The sequence below is a fragment of the Pseudophryne corroboree genome, unplaced genomic scaffold (assembly GCF_028390025.1).
Source record: "Pseudophryne corroboree isolate aPseCor3 unplaced genomic scaffold, aPseCor3.hap2 scaffold_2009, whole genome shotgun sequence".
Lineage (NCBI taxonomy): Eukaryota > Metazoa > Chordata > Amphibia > Anura > Myobatrachidae > Pseudophryne > Pseudophryne corroboree.
In genome coordinates, this window is record NW_026968650.1 from 35,916 (window position 1) to 54,517 (window position 18,602).

The window sequence follows — 18,602 nt, forward strand, 5'->3', positions numbered from 1 at the left end:
TGCCATCTGGCATGCATGTCCCTTTGTTGCTCATCATTCATCACCATAAATGATTTTCTTTTTCAATTCTTATGAATGTACTGATTGTATTGAATAAAATCCACATCTAGCATAACCAATTAATGCTGCAAAGTGCTCCAGTGGCGCAATTGGTCAGCGCGCGAAACTTATAAGACAGTATCTGTTGAGCAATGCCAAGGTTGTGAGGTCAAGCCTCACCTGGAGCATCTTTGTATAATGTTTTTTTTTCCTTTTCTTATGTCATTAGTCATTGATTATAAACTGCTACCTTAATATTTAATATGATATTACAAAGGATGGAAGAAAGAAAGAAAAAACACAAACATGATTGTGCATTTAAGTTGTCAGCACACATCTGCTTTGGTTCAAATGCACTGCATATCTTCCTTCAGTCAGCCAACAAAACAGCAATGGAAAAGATTAACATACTGTTGGTAAAGCAGTTGCATCAAATTGATTTTCTCCAATATAGCATGATAATCCATACTGACAGCTCTGGATAGCACCAGCACATTTCTTGCTGGACTTGGTAATGCAAAGAACACAGTAAACAGCTTCACATTTTTTCAAAAATAAATAATTGACTATTAAAAACCTATCAGTCTTAAATAAGAACATCAGTAAGCACCACTGGCATAATGGATAAGTCACTGCCCTCCTAAGACAGGGGGTCCAAGTTCCATATGGGGTGGAAGTCATTACAGCAAGTGTCTCATCACTAGAATTGATATTTTATCCTTGCTTCAACTGTAAAACAGTCTTGCAGTGTTTAGCTTGCAAAAAATGACCACAGAAGCTAAAAAATGACATTTATTATGATAACATTGTTGTTGTTTTTTTTAAACATTTTCTATCACCGTGGACATCTTATTTAAGTACCATCTGGCATGCATGTTCCTTTGTTGCTCATCATTCATCACCAAAAATGATTTTCTTTTTCAATTCTTATGACTGTACTGATTGCATTGAATAAAATCCACATCTAGCATAACCAATCAATGTTGCAAAGTGCTCCAGTGGTGCAGTAGGTCAGCACGCGGTACTTATAAGACAGTATCTGTTGAGCAATGCCAAGGTTGTGAGTTCAAGCCTCACCTGGAGCATCTTTGTACACTGTTTTTTTTCCTTTTCTAATGTCATTAGTCATTGATTATAAACTTGTAGCCTTAATATTTAATATGATATTACAAAGGATGGAAGAAAGAAAGAAAACACACAAACATGATTGTGCATTTAAGTTGTCAGCACACATCTGCTTTGATTCAAATGCACTGCATATCTTCCTTCAGTCAGCCAACAAAACAGCAATGGAAAAGAATAACATACTGTTGGTAAAGCAGTTGCATCAAATTGATTTTCTGCAATATAGCATGATAATCCATACTGACAGCTCTGGATAGTACCAGCACATTTCTTGCTGGACTTGGTAATGCAAAGAACACAGTAAACAGCTTAAATTTTTTTTCAAAAATAAATAATTGACTATTAAAACCCTATCAGTCTTAAATAAGGACATCAGTAAGCACCACTGGCATAATGAATAAGGCACTGTTCTCCTAAGCCAGTGGTTGTGGGTTTAAGTCCCGTCTGAGTTGGAAGTCATTACAGCAAGTGTCTCATCAGTGGAGTTGATATTTTATCCTTGCTTCAACTGTAAAACAGTCTTGCAGTGTTTAGCTTGTAAAAAATGACCACAGAAGCTAAAATATGACATTTATTATGATAACATTGTTGTTGTTGTTTTTTAAACCTTTTCTATCACCGTGGACAGCTTATTCAAGTGCCATCTGGCATGCATGTTCCTTTGTTGCTCATCATTCATCACCAAAAATGATTTTCTTTTTCAATTCTTATGAATGTACTGATTGTATTGAATAAAATCCACATCTAGCATAACCAATTAATGCTGCAAAGTGCTCCAGTGGAGCAATTGGTCAGCGCGCGAAACTTATAATACAGTATCTGTTGAGCAATGCCAAGCTTGTGAGGTCAAGCCTCACCTGGAGCATCTTTGTATACTATTTTTTTTTCCTTTTCTTATGTCATTAGTCATTGATTATAAACTGCTACCTTAATATTTAATATGATATTACAAAGGATGGAAGAAAGAAAGAAAAAACACAAACATGATTGTGCATTTAAGTTGTCAGCACACATCTGCTTTGGTTCAAATGCACTGCATATCTTCCTTCAGTCAGCCAACAAAACAGCAATGGAAAAGATTAACATACTGTTGGTAAAGCAGTTGCATCAAATTGATTTTCTGCAATATAGCATGATAATCCATACTGACAGCTCTGGATAGTACCAGCACATTTCTTGCTGGACTTGGTAATGCAAAGAACACAGTAAACAGCTTCACTTTTTTCAAAAATAAATAATTGACTATTAAAAACCTATCAGTCTTAAATAAGGACATCAGTAAGCACCACAGGCATAATGGATAAGGCACTGTACTCCTAAGCCAGTGGTTGTGGGTTTAAGTCCCGTCTAAGTTGGAAGTCATTACAGCAAGTGTCTCATCACTAGAGTTGATATTTTATCCTTGCTTCAACTGTAAAACAGTCTTGCAGTGTTTAGCTTGTAAAAAATGACCACAGAAGCTAAAATATGACATTAATTATGATAACATTGTTGTTGTTGTTGTTTTTTAAACCTTTTCTATCACTGTGGACAGCTTATTCAAGTGCCATCTGGCATGCATGTTCCTTTGTTGCTCATCATTCATCACCAAAAATGATTTTCTTTTTCAATTCTTATGAATGTACTGATTGTATTGAATAAAATCCACATCTAGCATAACCAATTAATGCTGCAAAGTGCTCCAGTGGCGCAATTGGTCAGCGCGTGGTACTTATAAGACAGTATTTGTTGAGCAATGCCGAGGTTGTGAGTTCAAGCCTCACCTGGAGCATCTTTGTATTCTGTTTTTTTTCCTTTTCTTATGTCATTAGTCATTGATTATAAACTGCTACCTTAATATTTAATATGATATTACAAAGGATGGAAGAAAGAAAGAAAAAACACAAACATGATTGTGCATTTAAGTTGTCAGCACACATCTGCTTTGGTTCAAATGCACTGCATATCTTCCTTCAGTCAGCCAACAAAACAGCAATGGAAAAGATTAACATACTGTTGGTAAAGCAGTTGCATCAAATTGATTTTCTGCAATATAGCATGATAATCCATACTGACAGCTCTGGATAGTACCAGCACATTTCTTGCTGGACTTGGTAATGCAAAGAACACAGTAAACAGCTTCACTTTTTTTTAAAAATAAATAATTGACTATTAAAAACCTAACAGTCTTAAATAAGGACATCAGTGAGCACCACTGGAATAATGGATAAGGCACTGTTCTCCTAAGCCAGTGGTTGTGGGTTTAAGTCCCGTCTGAGTTGGAAGTCATTACAGCAAGTGTCTCATCAGTAGAGTTGATATTTTATCCTTGCTTCAACTGTAAAACAGTCTTGCAGTGTTTAGCTTGTAAAAAGTGACCACAGAAGCTAAAATATGACATTAATTATGATAACATTGTTGCTGTTGTTTTTTAAACCTTTTCTATCACCGTGGACAGCTTATTCAAGTGCCATCTGGCATGCATGTTCCTTTGTTGCTCATCATTCATCACCAAAAATGATTTTCTTTTTCAATTCTTATGACTGTACTGATTGTATTGAATAAAATCCACATCTAGCATAACTAATTAATGCTGCAAAGTGCTCCAGTGGCGCAATTGGTCAGCGCGCGGTACTTATAAGACAGTATCTGTTGAGCAATGCCGATGTTGTGAGTTCAAGCATCACTTGGAACAGCTTTGTATAATGTTTTTTTTTCCTTTTTTTATGTCATTAGTCATTGATTATAAACTGCTACCTTAATATTTAATATGATATTACAAAGGATGGAAGAAAGAAAAAACACAAACATGATTGTGCATTTAAGTTGTCAGCACACATCTGCTTTGGTTCAAATGCACTGCATATCTTCCTTCAGTCAGCCAACAAAACAGCAATGGAAAAGATTAACATACTGTTGGTAAAGCAGTTGCATCAAATTGATTTTCTGCAATATAGCATGATAATCCATACTGACAGCTCTGGATAGTACCAGCACATTTCTTGCTGGACTTGGTAATGCAAAGAACACAGTAAACAGCTTCACTTTTTTTCAAAAATAAATAATTGACTATTAAAAACCTATCAGTCTTAAATAATGACATCAGTAAGCACCACTGGCATAATGGATAAGGCACTGTTCTCCTAAGCCAGTGGTTGTGGGTTTAAGTCCCGTCTGAGTTGGAAGTCATTACAGCAAGTGTCTCATCACTAGAGTTGATATTTTATCTTTGCTTTAACTGTAAAACAGTCTTGCAGTGTTTAGCTTGTAAAAAATGACCACATAAGCTAAAATATGACATTTATTATGATAACATTGTTGTTGTTGTTGTTTTTTAAACCTTTTCTATCACCGTGGACAGCTTATTCAAGTGCCATCTGGCATGCATGTTCCTTTGTTGCTCATCATTCATCACTGAAAATGATTTTCTTTTTCAATTCTTATGAATGTACTGATTGTATTGAATAAAATCCACATCTAGCATAACCAATTAATGCAGCAAAATGCTCCAGTGGCACAATTGGTAAGCGCACGAAACTTATAAGACAGTATCTGTTGAGCAATGCCGAGGTTGTGAGTTCAAGCCTCACTTGGAGCATCTTTGTGTACTGTTTTTTTTTTCCTTTTCTTATGTCATTAGTCATTGATTATAAACTGCTACCTTAATATTTAATATGATATTACAAAGGATGGAAGAAAGAAAGAAAAAACAAAAACATGATTGTGCATTTAAGTTGTCAGCACACATCTGCTTTGGTTCAAATGCACTGCATATCTTCCTTCAGTCAGCCAACAAAACAGCAATGGAAAAGATTAACATACTGTTGGTAAAGCAGTTGCATCAAATAGATTTTCTGCAATATAGCATGATAATCCATACTGACAGCTCTGGATAGTACCAGCACATTTCTTGCTGGACTTGGTAATGCAAAGAACACAGTAAACAGCTTCACTTTTTTTCAAAAATAAATAATTGACTATTAAAAACCTATCAGTCTTAAATAAGGACATCAGTAAGCACCACTGGCATAATGGATAAGGCACTGTTCTCCTAAGCCAGTGGTTGTGGGTTTAAGTCCCGTCTGAGTTGGAAGTCATTACAGCAAGTGTCTCATCACTAGAGTTGATATTTTATCCTTGCTTCAACTGTAAAACAGTCTTGCAGTGTTTAGCTTGTAAAAAATGACCACAGAAGCTAAAATATGACATTTATTATGATAACATTGTTGTTGTTGTTGTTGTTTTTAAAACCTTTTCTATCACCGTGGACAGCTTATTCAAGTGCCATCTGGCATGCATGTTCCTTTGTTGCTCATCAGTCATCACCAAAAATGATTTTCTTTTTCAATTCTTATGAATGTACTGATTGTATTGAATAAAATCCACATCTAGCATAACCAATTAATGCTGCAAAGTGCTCCAGTGGCGCAATTGGTCAGCGCGTGAAACTTATAATACAGTATCTGTTGAGCAATGCCAAGGTTGTGAGGTCAAGCCTCACCTTGAGTATCTTTGTACACTATTTTTTTTTTCCTTTTCTTATGTCATTAGTCATTGATTATAAACTGCTACCTTAATATTTAATATGATATTACAAAGGATGGAATAAAGAAAAAACACAAACATGATTGTGCATTTAAGTTGTCAGCACACATCTGCTTTGGTTCAAATGCAGTGCATATCTTCCTTCAATCAGCCAACAAAACAGCAATGGAAAAGATTAACATACTGTTGGCAAAGCAGTTGCATCAAATTGATTTTCTGCAATATAGCATGATAATCCATACTGACAGCTCTGGATAGTACCAGCACATTTCTTGCTGGACTTGGTAATGCAAAGAACACAGTAAACAGCTTCACTTTTTTTCAAAAATAAATAATTGACTATTAAAAACCTATCAGTCTTAAATAAGGACATCAGTAAGCACCACTGGCATAATGGATAAGGCACTGTTCTCCTAAGCCAGTGGTTGTGGGTTTAAGTCCCGTCTGAGTTGGAAGTCATTACAGCAAGTGTCTCATCACTAGAGTTGATATTTTATCCTTGCTTCAACTGTAAAACAGTCTTGCAGTGTTTAGCTTGTAAAAAATGACCACAGAAGCTAAAATATGACATTTATTATGATAACATTGTTGTTGTTGTTTTTTAAACCTTTTCTATCACCGTGGACAGCTTATTCAAGTGCCATCTGGCATGCATGTTCCTTTGTTGCTCATCATTCATCACCAAAAATGATTTTCTTTTTCAATTCTTATGAATGTACTGATTGTATTGAATAAAATCCACATCTAGCATAACCAATTAATGCTGCAAAGTGCTCCAGTGGCGCAATTGGTCAGCACGCAAAACTTATAAGACAGTATCTGTTGAGCAATGCCAAGGTTGTGAGGTCAAGCCTCACCTGGAGCATCTTTGTATACTATTTTTTTTTTCCTTTTCTTATGTCATTAGTCATTGATTATAAACTGCTACCTTAATATTTAATATGATATTACAAAGGATGGAAGAAAGAAAGAAAAAACACAAACATGATTGTGCATTTAAGTTGTCAGCACACATCTGCTTTGGTTCAAATGCACTGCATATCTTCCTTCAGTCAGCCAACAAAACAGCAATTTAAAAGATTAACATACTGTTGGTAAAGCAGTTGCATCAAATTGATTTTCTGCAATATAGCATGATAATCCATACTGACAGCTCTGGATAGTACCAGCACATTTCTTGCTGGACTTGGTAATGCAAAGAACACAGTAAACAGCTTCACTTTTTTTCAAAAATAAATAATTGACTATTAAAAACCTAACAGTCTTAAATAGGGACATCAGTGAGCACCACTGGCATAATGGATAAGGCACTGTTCTCCTAAGCCAGTGGTTGTGGGTTTAAGTCCCGTCTGAGTTGGAAGTCATTACAGCAAGTGTCTCATCAGTAGAGTTGATATTTTATCCTTGCTTCAACTGTAAAACAGTCTTGCAGTGTTTAGCTTGTAAAAAGTGACCACAGAAGCTAAAATATGACATTAATTATGATAACATTGTTGTTGTTGTTTTTTAAACCTTTTCTATCACCGTGGACAGCTTATTCAAGTGCCATCTGGCATGCATGTTCCTTTGTTGCTCATCATTCATCACCAAAAATGATTTTCTTTTTCAATTCTTATGACTGTACTGATTGTATTGAATAAAATCCACATCTAGCATAACCAATTAATGCTGCAAAGAGCTCCAGTGGCGCAATTGGTCAGCGCGCGGTGTTTATAAGACAGAATCTGTTGAGCAATGCAGAGGTTGTGAGTTCAAGCCTCACCTGGAGCATCTTTGTATACTGTTTTTTTTTCCTTTTCTTATGTCATTAGTCATTGATTATAAACTGCTTCCTTAATATTTAATATGATATTACAAAGGATGGAATAAAGAAAGAAAAAACACAAACATGATTGTGCATTTAAGTTGTCAGCACACATCTGCTTTGGTTCAAATGCACTGCATATCTTCCTTCAGTCAGCCAACAAAACAGCAATTTAAAAGATTAACATACTGTTGGTAAAGCAGTTGCATCAAATTGATTTTCTGCAATATAGCATGATAATCCATACTGACAGCTCTGGATAGTACCAGCACATTTCTTGCTGGACTTGGTAATGCAAAGAACACAGTAAACAGCTTCACTTTTTCCTCAAAAATAAATAATTGACTATTAAAAACCTATCAGTCTTAAATAAGGACATCAGTAAGCACCACTGGCATAATGGATAAGGCACTGTTCTCCTAAGCCAGTGCTTGTGGGTTTAAGTCCCGTCTGAGTTGGAAGTCATTACAGCAAGTGTCTCATCACTAGAGTTGATATTTTATCCTTGCTTCAACTGTAAAACAGTCTTGCAGTGTTTAGCTTGCAAAAAATGACCACAGAAGCTAAAATATGACATTAATTATGATAACATTGTTGTTGTTGTTTTTTAAACCTTTTCTATCACCGTGGACAGCTTATTCAAGTGCCATCTGGCATGCATGTTCCTTTGTTGCTCATCATTCATCACCAAAAATTATTTTCTTTTTCAATTCTTATGACTGTACTGATTGTATTGAATAAAATCCACATCTAGCAAAACCAACTAATGCTGCAAAGTGCTCCAGTGGTGCAATTGGTCAGCGCGCGGTACTTATAAGACAGTATATGTTGAGCAATGCCGAGGTTGTGAGTTCAAGCCTCACCTGGAGCATCTTTGTATACTGTTTTTTTTTTTCCTTGTCTTATGTCATTAGTCATTGATTATAAACTGCTTCCTTAATATTTAATATGATATTACAAAGGATGGAAGAAAGAAAGAAATAACACAAACATGATTGTGCATTTAAGTTGTCAGCACACATCTGCTTTGGTTCAAATGCACTGCATATCTTCCTTCAGTCAGCCAACAAAACAGCAATTTAAAAGATTAACATACTGTTGGTAAAGCAGTTGCATCAAATTGATTTTCTGCAATATAGCATGATAATCCATACTGACAGCTCTGGATAGTACCAGCACATTTCTTGCTGGACTTGGTAATGCAAAGAACACAGTAAACAGCTTCACTTTTTCCTCAAAAATAAATAATTGACTATTAAAAACCTGACAGTCTTAAATAAGAACATCAGTAAGCACCACTTGCATAATGGATAAGTCACTGCCCTCCTAAGCCAGGGGGTCCAAGTCCCCTATGGGGTGGAATTCATTACAGCAAGTATCTCATCACTAGAGTTGATATTTTATCCTTGCTTCAACTGTAAAACAGTCTTGCAGTGTTTAGCTTGCAAAAAATGACCACAGAAGCTAAAATATGACATTTATTATGATAACATTGTTGTTGTTTTTTTTAAACCTTTTCTATCACCGTGGACAGCTTATTCAAGTGCCATCTGGCATGCATGTTCCTTTGTTTCTCATCATTCATCTCCAAAAATGATTTTCTTTTTCAATTCTTATGACTGTACTGATTGTATCACATCTAGCATAACAAATCAATGCTGCAAAGTGCTCCAGCGGTGCAATTGGTCCGCGCATGGTACTTATAAGATAGTATCTGTAGAGCAATGCTGAGGTTTTGAGTTCAAGCCTCGCCTGGACCATGTTTGTCTACTGTTTTTTTTTCCTTTTCTTATGTCATTAGTCATTGATTATAAACTGCTACCTTAATATTTAATATGATATTACAAAGGATGGAAGAAAGAAAGAAAAAACACAAACATGATTGTGCATTTAAGTTGTCAGCACACATCTGCTTTGGTTCAAATGCACTGCATATCTTCCTTCAGTCAGCCAGCCAACAAAACAGCAAAGGAAAAGATTAACATACTGTTGGTAAAGCAGTTGCATCAAATTGATTTTCTGCAATATAGCATGATAATCCATACTGACAGCTCTGGATAGTACCAGCACATTTCTTGCTGGACTTGGTAATGCAAAGAACACAGTAAACAGCTTCACTTTTTCCTCAAAAATAAATAATTGACTATTAAAAACCTAACAGTCTTAAATAAGAACATCAGTAAGCACCACTGGCATAATGGATAAGTCACTGCCCTCCTAAGCCAGGGGGTCCAAGTCCCATTTGGGGTGGAAGTCATTACAGCAAGTGTCTCATCACTAGAGTTAATATTTTATCCTTGCTTCAACTGTGAAACAGTCTTGCAGTGTTTAGCTTGTAAAAAATGACCACAGAAGCTAAAAAATGACATTTATTATGATAGCATTGTTGTTGTTTTTTTATAAACCTTTTCTATCACCGTGGACAGCTTATTCAAGTGCCATCTGGCATGCACGTTCGTTTGTTGCTCATCATTCATCACCAAAAATGATTTTATTTTTCAATTCTTATGACTGTACTGATTGTATTGAATAAAATCCACATTTAGCATAACCAACTGTTTCTGCTAAGTGCTCCAGTGGCGCAATTGGTCAGCGCACGGTACTTATAAGACAGTATCTGTTGAGCAATTCCGAGGTTGTGAGTTCAAGCCTCACCTGGAGCAGCTTTGTATACTGTTTTTTTTTTCCCTTTTCTTATGTCATTTGTCATTGATTATAAACTGGTAGCCTTAATATTTAATATAATATTACAAAGGATGGAAGAAAGAAAGAAAAAACACAAACATGATTGTGCATTTAAGTTGTCAGCACACATCTGCTTTGGTTCAAATGCACTGCATATCTTCCTTCAGTCAGCCAACAAAACAGCAATGGAAAAGATTAACATACTGTTGGTAAAGCAGTTGCATCAAATTGATTTTCTGCAATAAGCATGATAATCCATACTGACAGCTCTTGTTAGTACCAGCACATTTCTTGCTGGACTTGGTAATGCAAAGAACACAGTAAACAGCTTAACTTTTTGCTCAAAAATAAATAATTGACTATTAAAAACCTTACAGTCTTAAATAAGAACATCAGTAAGCACCACTGGCATAATGGATAAGTCACTGCCCTCCTAAGCCAGGGGGTCCATGTCCCATATGGGGTGGAAGTCATTACAGCAAGTGTCTCATCACTAGAGTTGATATTTTATCCTTGCTTCAACTGTAAAACAGTCTTGCAGTGTTTAGCTTGCAAAAAATGACCACAGAAGCTAAAATATGACATTTATTATGATAACATTGTTGTTGTTGTTTTTTAAACCTTTTCTATCACCGTGGACAGCTTATTCAAGTGCCATCTGGCATGCATGTTCCTTTGTTGCTCATCATTCATCACCAAAAATTGTTTTCTTTTTCAATTCTTATGACTGTACTGATTGTATTGAATAAAATCCATGTCTAGCATAACCAGTTAATGCTGCAAAGTGCTCCAGTGGTGAAATTGGGCAGCACGCGGTTCCTATAAAACAGTATCTGTTGAGCAATGCCGAGGTTGTGAGTTCAAGCCTCACCTGGAGCATCTTTGTATACTGTTTTTTTTTCCTTTTCTTATGTCATTAGTCATTGATTATAAACTGCTACCTTAATATTTAATATGATATTACAAAGGATGGAAGAAAGAAAGAAAAAACACAAACATGATTGTGCATTTAAGTTGTCAGCACACATCTGCTTTGGTTCAAATGCACTGCATATCTTCCTTCAGTCAGCCAACAAAACAGCAATGGAAAAGATTAACATACTGTTGGTAAAGCAGTTGCATCAAATTGATTTTCTGCAATATAGCATGATAATCCATACTGACAGCTCTGGTTAGTACCAGCACATTTCTTGCTGGACTTGGTAATGCAAAGAACACAGTAAACAGCTTCAATTTTTTTCAAAAATAAATAATTGACTATTAAAAACCTATCAGTCTTAAATAAAGACATCAGTAAGCACCAATGGCATAATGGATAAGGCACTGTTCTCCTAAGCAAGTGGTTGTGGGTTTAAGTCCCGTCTGAGTTGGAAGTCATTACAGCAAGTGTCTCATCACTAGAGTTGATATTTTATCCTTGCTTCAACTGTAAAACAGTCTTGCAGTGTTTAGCTTGAAAAAAATGACCACAGAAGCTAAAATATGACATTAATTATGATAGCATTGTTGTTGTTTTTTTAAACCTTTTCTATCACAGTGGACAGCTTATTCAAGTGCCATCTGACATGCATGTTCATTTGTTGCTCATAATTCATCACCAAAAATGATTTTCTTTTTCAATTCTTATGACTGTACTGATTGTATTGAATAAAATCCACATCTAGCATAACCAACTAATGCTGCAAAGTGCTAAAGTGGCGCAATTGGTCAGCGCGCGGTACTTATAAGACAGTATCTGTTGAGCAATGCCGAGGTTGTGAGTTCAAGAATCAGCTGGAGCAGCTTTGTATACTGTTTTTTTTTTCTTTTCTTATGTCATTAGTCATTGATTACCTGCTACCTTAATATTTAATGTGATATTACAAAGGATGGAAGTAAGAAAGAAAAAACACAAACATGATTGCGCATTTAAGTTGTCAGCACACATCTGCTTTGGTTCAAATGCACTGCATATCTTCCTTCAGTCAGCCAACAAAACAGCAATGGAAAAGATTAACATACTGTTGGTAAAGCAGTTGCATCAAATTGATTTTCTGCAATATAGCATGATAATCCATACTGACAGCTCTGGTTAGTACCAGCACATTTCTTGCTGGACTTGGTAATGCAAAGAACACAGTAAACAGCTTAACTTTTTTTCAAAAATAAATAATTGTCTATTAAAAACCTATCAGTCTTCAAAAAGGACATCAGTAAGCACCACTGGCATAATGGATAAGTCACTGCCCTCCTAAGCCAGGGGGTCCAATTCCCATATGGGGTGGAATTAATTACAGCAAGTGTCTCATCACTAGAGTTGATATTTTAGCCTTGCTTCAACTGTAAAACAGTCTTGCAGTGTTTAGCTTGCAAAAAATGACCACAGAAGCTAAAATATGACATTTATTATGATAACATTGTTGTTGTTTTTTTTAAACCTTATCTATCACCGTGGACAGCTTATTCAAGTACCATCTGACATGCATGTTCATTTGTTGCTCATAATTCATCACCAAAAATGATTTTCTTTTTCAATTCTTATGACTGTACTGATTGTATTGAATAAAATCCACATCTAGCATAACCAACGAATGCTGCAAAGTGCTCCAGTGGTGCAATTGGTCAGCACGCGGTACTTATAAGACAGTATCTGTTGAGCAATGCTGAGGTTGAGAGTTCAAGCCTCACCTGGAGCATCTTTGTATACTGTTTTTTTTCCTTGACATTAGTCATTGATTATAAACTGCTACCTTAATATTTAATATGATATTACAAAGGATGGAAGAAAGAAAGAAAAAACACAAACATGACTGTGCATTTAAGTTGTCAGCACACATCTGCTTTGGTTCAAATGCACTGCATATCTTCCTTCAGTCAGCCAACAAAACAGCAATGGAAAAGATTAACATACTGTTGGTAAAGCAGTTGCATCAAATTGATTTTCTGCAATATAGCATGATAATCCATACTGACAGCTCTGGATAGTACCAGCACATTTCTTGCTGGACTTGGTAATGCAAAGAACACAGTAAACAGCTTCAATTTTTTTCAAAAATAAATAATTGACTATTAAAAACCTAACTGTCCTAAATAAGAACATCAGTAAGCACCACTGGCATAATGGGTAAGGCACTGTTCTCCTAAGCCTGTGGTTGTGGGTTTAAGTCCCGTCTGAGTTGGAAGTCATTACAGCAAGTGTCTCATCACTAGAGTTGATATTTTATCCTTGCTTCAACTGTAAAACAGTCTTGCAGTGTTTAGCTTGTAAAAAATTACCACAGAAGCTAAAATATGACATTAATTATGATAACATTGTTGTTGTTGTTTTTTAAACCTTTTCTATCACCGTGGACAGCTTATTCAAGTGCCATCTGGCATGCATGTTACTTTGTTGCTCATCATTCATCACCAAAAATGATTTTCTTTTTCAATTCTTATGACTGTACTGATTGTATTGAATAAAATCCACATCTAGCATAACCAATTAATGCCGCAAAGCGCTCCAGTGGCGCAATTGGTCAGCGCGCGGTACTTATAAGACAGTATCTGTTGAGCAATGCCGAGGTTGTGAGTTCAAGCCTCACATGGAGTTTTTTTGTATACTGTTTTTTTTTCCTTTTCTTATGTCATTAGTCATTGATTATAAACTGCTACCTTAATATTTAATATGATATTACAAAGGATGGAAGAAAGAAAGAAAACACACAAACATGATTGTGCATTTAAGTTGTCAGCACACATCTGCTTTGGTTCAAATGCACTGCATATCTTCCTTCAGTCAGCCAACAAAACAGCAATGGAAAAGATTAACATACTGTTGGTAAAGCAGTTGCATCAAATTGATCTTCTGCAATATAGCATGATAATCCATACTGACAGCTCTGGTTAGTACCAGCACATTTCTTGCTGGACTTGTTAATGCAAAGAACACAGTAAACAGCTTCACTTTTTTTCAAAAATAAATAATTGACTATTAAAAACCTATCAGTCTTAAATAAGGACATCAGTAAGCACCACTGCCATAATGGATAAGGCACTGTTCTCCTAAGCCAGTGGTTGTGGGTTTAAGTCCCGTCTGAGTTGGAAGTCATTACAGCAAGTGCCTCATCACTAGAGTTGATATTTTATCCTTGCTTCAACTGTAAAACAGTCTTGCAGTGTTTAGCTTGTAAAAAATGACCACAGAAGCTAAAATATGACAAAAATAACATTGTTGTTGTTTTTTTTTAAACCTTTTCTATCACCGTGGGCAGCTTATTCAAGTGCCATCTGGCATGCATGTTCCTTTGTTGCTCATCATTCATCACCAAAAATGATTTTCTTTTTCAATTCTTATGACTGTACTGATTGTATTGAATAAAATCCACATCTAGCATAACAAATTAATGCTACAAAGTGCTCCAGTGGCGCAATTGGTCTGCGCGCGGTACTTATAAGACAGTATCTGTTGAGCAATGCCAAGGTTTTGAGTTCAAGCCTCACCTGGAGCATCTTTGTATACTGTTTTTTTTCCTTGTCATTAGTCATTGATTATAAACTGCTACCTTAATATTTAATATGATATTACAAAGGATGGAAGAAAGAAAGAAAGCACACAAACATGATTGTGCATTTAAGTTGTCAGCACACATCTGCTTTGGTTCAAATGCACTGCATATCTTCCTTCAGTCAGCCAACAAAACAGCAATGGAAAAGATTAACATACTGTTGGTAAAGCAGTTGCATCAAATTGATTTTCTGCAATATAGCATGATAATCCATACTGACAGCTATGGTTAGTACCAGCACATTTCTTGCTGGACTTGGTAATGCAAAGAACACAGTAAACAGCTTCACTTTTTTTCAAAAATAAATAATTGACTATTAAAAACCTATCAGTCTTCAATAAGGACATCAGTAAGCACCACTGGCATAATGGATAAGTCACTGCCCTCCTAAGCCAGGTGGTCCAAGTCCCATATGGGGTGGAAGTCATTACAGCAAGTGTCTCATCACTAGAGTTGATATATTAGCCTTGCTTCAACTGTAAAACAGTCTTGCAGTGTTTAGCTTGCAAAAAATGACCACAGAAGCTAAAATATGACATTTATTATGATAACATTGTTGTTGTTTTTTTAAAACCTTTTCTATCACAGTGGACAGCTTATTCAAGTACCATCTGACATGCATGTTCATTTGTTGCTCATAATTCATCACCAAAAATGATTTTCTTTTTCAATTCTTATGACTGTACTGATTGTATTGAATAAAATCCACATCTAGCATAACCAATGAATGCTGCAAAGTGCTCCAGTGGTGCAATTGGTCAGCACGCGGTACTTATTAGACAGTATCTGTTGAGCAATGCTGAGGTTGAGAGTTCAAGCCTCACCTGGAGCATCTTTGTATACTGTTTTTTTTCCTTGACATTAGTCATTGATTATAAACTGCTACCTTAATATTTAATATGATATTACAAAGGATGGAAGAAAGAAAGAAAAAACACAAACATGATTGTGCATTTAAGTTGTCAGCACACATCTGCTTTGGTTCAAATGCACTGCATATCTTCCTTCAGTCAGCCAACAAAACAGCAATGGAAAAGATTAACATACTGTTGGTAAAGCAGTTGCATCAAATTGATTTTCTGCAATATAGCATGATAATCCATACTGACAGCTCTGGATAGTACCAGCACATTTCTTGCTGGACTTGGTAATGCAAAGAACACAGTAAACAGCTTCAATTTTTTTCAAAAATAAATAATTGACTATTAAAAACCTAACTGTCCTAAATAAGAACATCAGTAAGCACCACTGGCATAATGGGTAAGGCACTGTTCTCCTAAGCCAGTGGTTGTGGGTTTAAGTCCCGTCTGAGTTGGAAGTCATTACAGCAAGTGTCTCATCACTAGAGTTGATATTTTATCCTTGCTTCAACTGTAAAACAGTCTTGCAGCGTTTAGCTTGTAAAAAATTACCACAGAAGCTAAAATATGACATTAATTATGATAACATTGCTGTTGTTGTTGTTTTTTAAACCTTTCCTATCACCGTGGACAGCTTATTCAAGTGCCATCTGGCATGCATGTTCCTTTGTTGCTCATCATTCATCACCAAAAATAATTTTCTTTTTCAATTCTTATGACTGTACTGATTGTATTGAATAAAATCCACATCTAGCATAACCAATTAATGCTGCAAAGTGCTCCAGTGGTGCAATTGGTCAGCGCGTGGTACTTATAAGACAGTATCTGTTGAGCAATGCTGAGGTTGTGAGTTCAAGCCTCACCTGGAGCATCTTTGTATACTGATTTTTTTCCTTTTCTTATGTCATTAGTCATTGATTATAAACTGCTACCTTAATAAATAATATGATATTACAAAGGATGGAAGAAAGAAAGAAAAAACACAAACATGATTGTGCATTTAAGTTGTCAGCACACATCTGCTTTGGTTCAAATGCACTGCATATCTTCCTTCAGTCAGCCAACAAAACAGCAATGGAAAAGATTAACATACTGTTGGTAAAGCAGTTGCATCAAATTGATTTTCTGCAACATAGCATGATAATCCATACTGACAGCTCTGGTTAGTACCAAGACATTTCTTGCTGTACTTGGTAATGCAAAGAACACAGTAAACAGCTTCACTTTTTTTCAAAAATAAATAATTGACTATTAAAAACCTATCAGTCTTAAATAAGGACATCAGTAAGCACCACTGGCATAATGGATAAGGCACTGTTCTCCTAAGCCAGTGGTTGTGGGTTTAAGTCCCGTCTGAGTTGAAAGTCATTACAGCAAGTGCCTCATCACTAGAGTTGATATTTTATCCTTGCTTCAACTGTAAAACAGTATTGCAGTGTTTAGCTTGTAAAAAAATGACCACAGAAGCTAAAATATGACAAAAATAACATTGTTGTTGTTTTTTTTTAAACCTTTTCTATCACCGTGGGCAGCTTATTCAAGTGCCATCTGGCATGCATGTTCCTTTGTTGCTCATAATTCATCACAAAAAATGATTTTCTTTTTCAATTCTTATGACTGTACTGATTGTATTGAATAAAATCCACATCTAGCATAACCAATGAATGCTGCAAAGTGCTCCAGTGGTGCAATTGGTCAGCACGCGGTACTTATAAGACAGTATCTGTTGAGCAATGCTGAGGTTGTGAGTTCAAGCCTCACCTGGAGCATCTTTGTATACAGTTTTTTTCCCTTGACATTAGTCATTGATTATAAACTGCTACCTTAATATTTAATATGATATTACAAAGGATGGAAGAAAGAAAGAAAAATCACAAACATGATTGTGCATTTAAGTTGTCAGCACACATCTGCTTTGGTTCAAATGCACTGCATATCTTCCTTCAGTCAGCCAACAAAACAGCAATGGAAAAGATTAACATACTGTTGGTAAAGCAGTTGCATCAAATTGATTTTCTGCAATATAGCATGATAATCCATACTGACAGCTCTGGATAGTACCAGCACATTTCTTGCTGGACTTGGTAATGCAAAGAACACAGTTAACAGCTTAAATTTTTTTCAAAAATAAATAATTGACTATTAAAAACCTAACTGTCCTAAATAAGAACATCAGTAAGCACCACTGGCATAATGGGTAAGGCACTGTTCTCCTAAGCCAGTGGTTGTTGGTTTAAGTCCCGTCTGAGTTGGAAGTCATTACAGCAAGTGTCTCATCACTAGAGTTGATATTTTATCCTTGCTTCAACTGTAAAACAGTCTTGCAGCGTTTAGCTTGTAAAAAATTACCACAGAAGCTAAAATATGACATTAGTTATGATAACATTGTTGTTGTTGTTGTTTTTTAAACCTTTTCTATCACCGTGGACAGCTTATTCAAGTGCCATCTGGCATGCATGTTCCTTTGTTGCTCATCATTCATCACCAAAAATGATTTTCTTTTTCAATTCTTATGACTATACTGATTGTATTGAATAAAATCCACATCTAGCATAACCAATTAATGCTGAGAAGCGCTCCAGTGGCACAATTAGTCAGCGTACGGTACTTATAAGACAGTATCTGTTGAGCAATGCCGAGGTTGTGAGTTCAAGCCTCACATGGAGCATTTTTGTATACTGTTTTTTTTTCCTTTTCTTATGTCATTAGTCATTGATTATAAACTGCTACCTTAATATTTAATATGATATTACAAAGGATGGAAGAAAGAAAGAAAAAACACAAACATGATTGTGCATTTAAGTTGTCAGCACACATCTGCTTTGGTTCAAATGTACTGCATATCTTCCTTCAGTCAGCCAACAAAACAACAATGGAAAAGATTAACATACTGTTGGTAAAGCAGTTGCATCAAATTGATTTTCTGCAATATAGCATGATAATCCATACTGACAGCTCTGGTTAGTACCAGCACATTTCTTGCTGGACTTGGTAATGCAAAGAACACAGTAAACAGCTTCACTTTTTTTCAAAAATAAA

The 18,602-nt window shown here is 35.7% G+C and overlaps 4 non-coding genes across 4 annotated transcripts; all 4 read left to right on the forward strand.

Moving 5' to 3' along the window:
• Positions 1-2,842: 2,842 nt before the first annotated feature.
• On the forward strand, positions 2,843-2,935 carry TRNAI-UAU (transfer RNA isoleucine (anticodon UAU)). Its single transcript is given in 2 exon segments — positions 2,843-2,880; positions 2,900-2,935. It is a non-coding gene; the product is annotated as a tRNA-Ile (tRNA).
• Positions 2,936-8,270: 5,335 nt separating this feature from the next.
• Positions 8,271-8,363, forward strand: TRNAI-UAU (transfer RNA isoleucine (anticodon UAU)). The gene is given in 2 exon segments: positions 8,271-8,308; positions 8,328-8,363. It is a non-coding gene; the product is annotated as a tRNA-Ile (tRNA).
• Positions 8,364-10,062: 1,699 nt separating this feature from the next.
• TRNAI-UAU (transfer RNA isoleucine (anticodon UAU)) lies at positions 10,063-10,155 on the forward strand. Its single transcript is given in 2 exon segments — positions 10,063-10,100; positions 10,120-10,155. It is a non-coding gene; the product is annotated as a tRNA-Ile (tRNA).
• Positions 10,156-17,239: 7,084 nt separating this feature from the next.
• On the forward strand, positions 17,240-17,332 carry TRNAI-UAU (transfer RNA isoleucine (anticodon UAU)). Its single transcript is given in 2 exon segments — positions 17,240-17,277; positions 17,297-17,332. It is a non-coding gene; the product is annotated as a tRNA-Ile (tRNA).
• Positions 17,333-18,602: the final 1,270 nt, after the last annotated feature.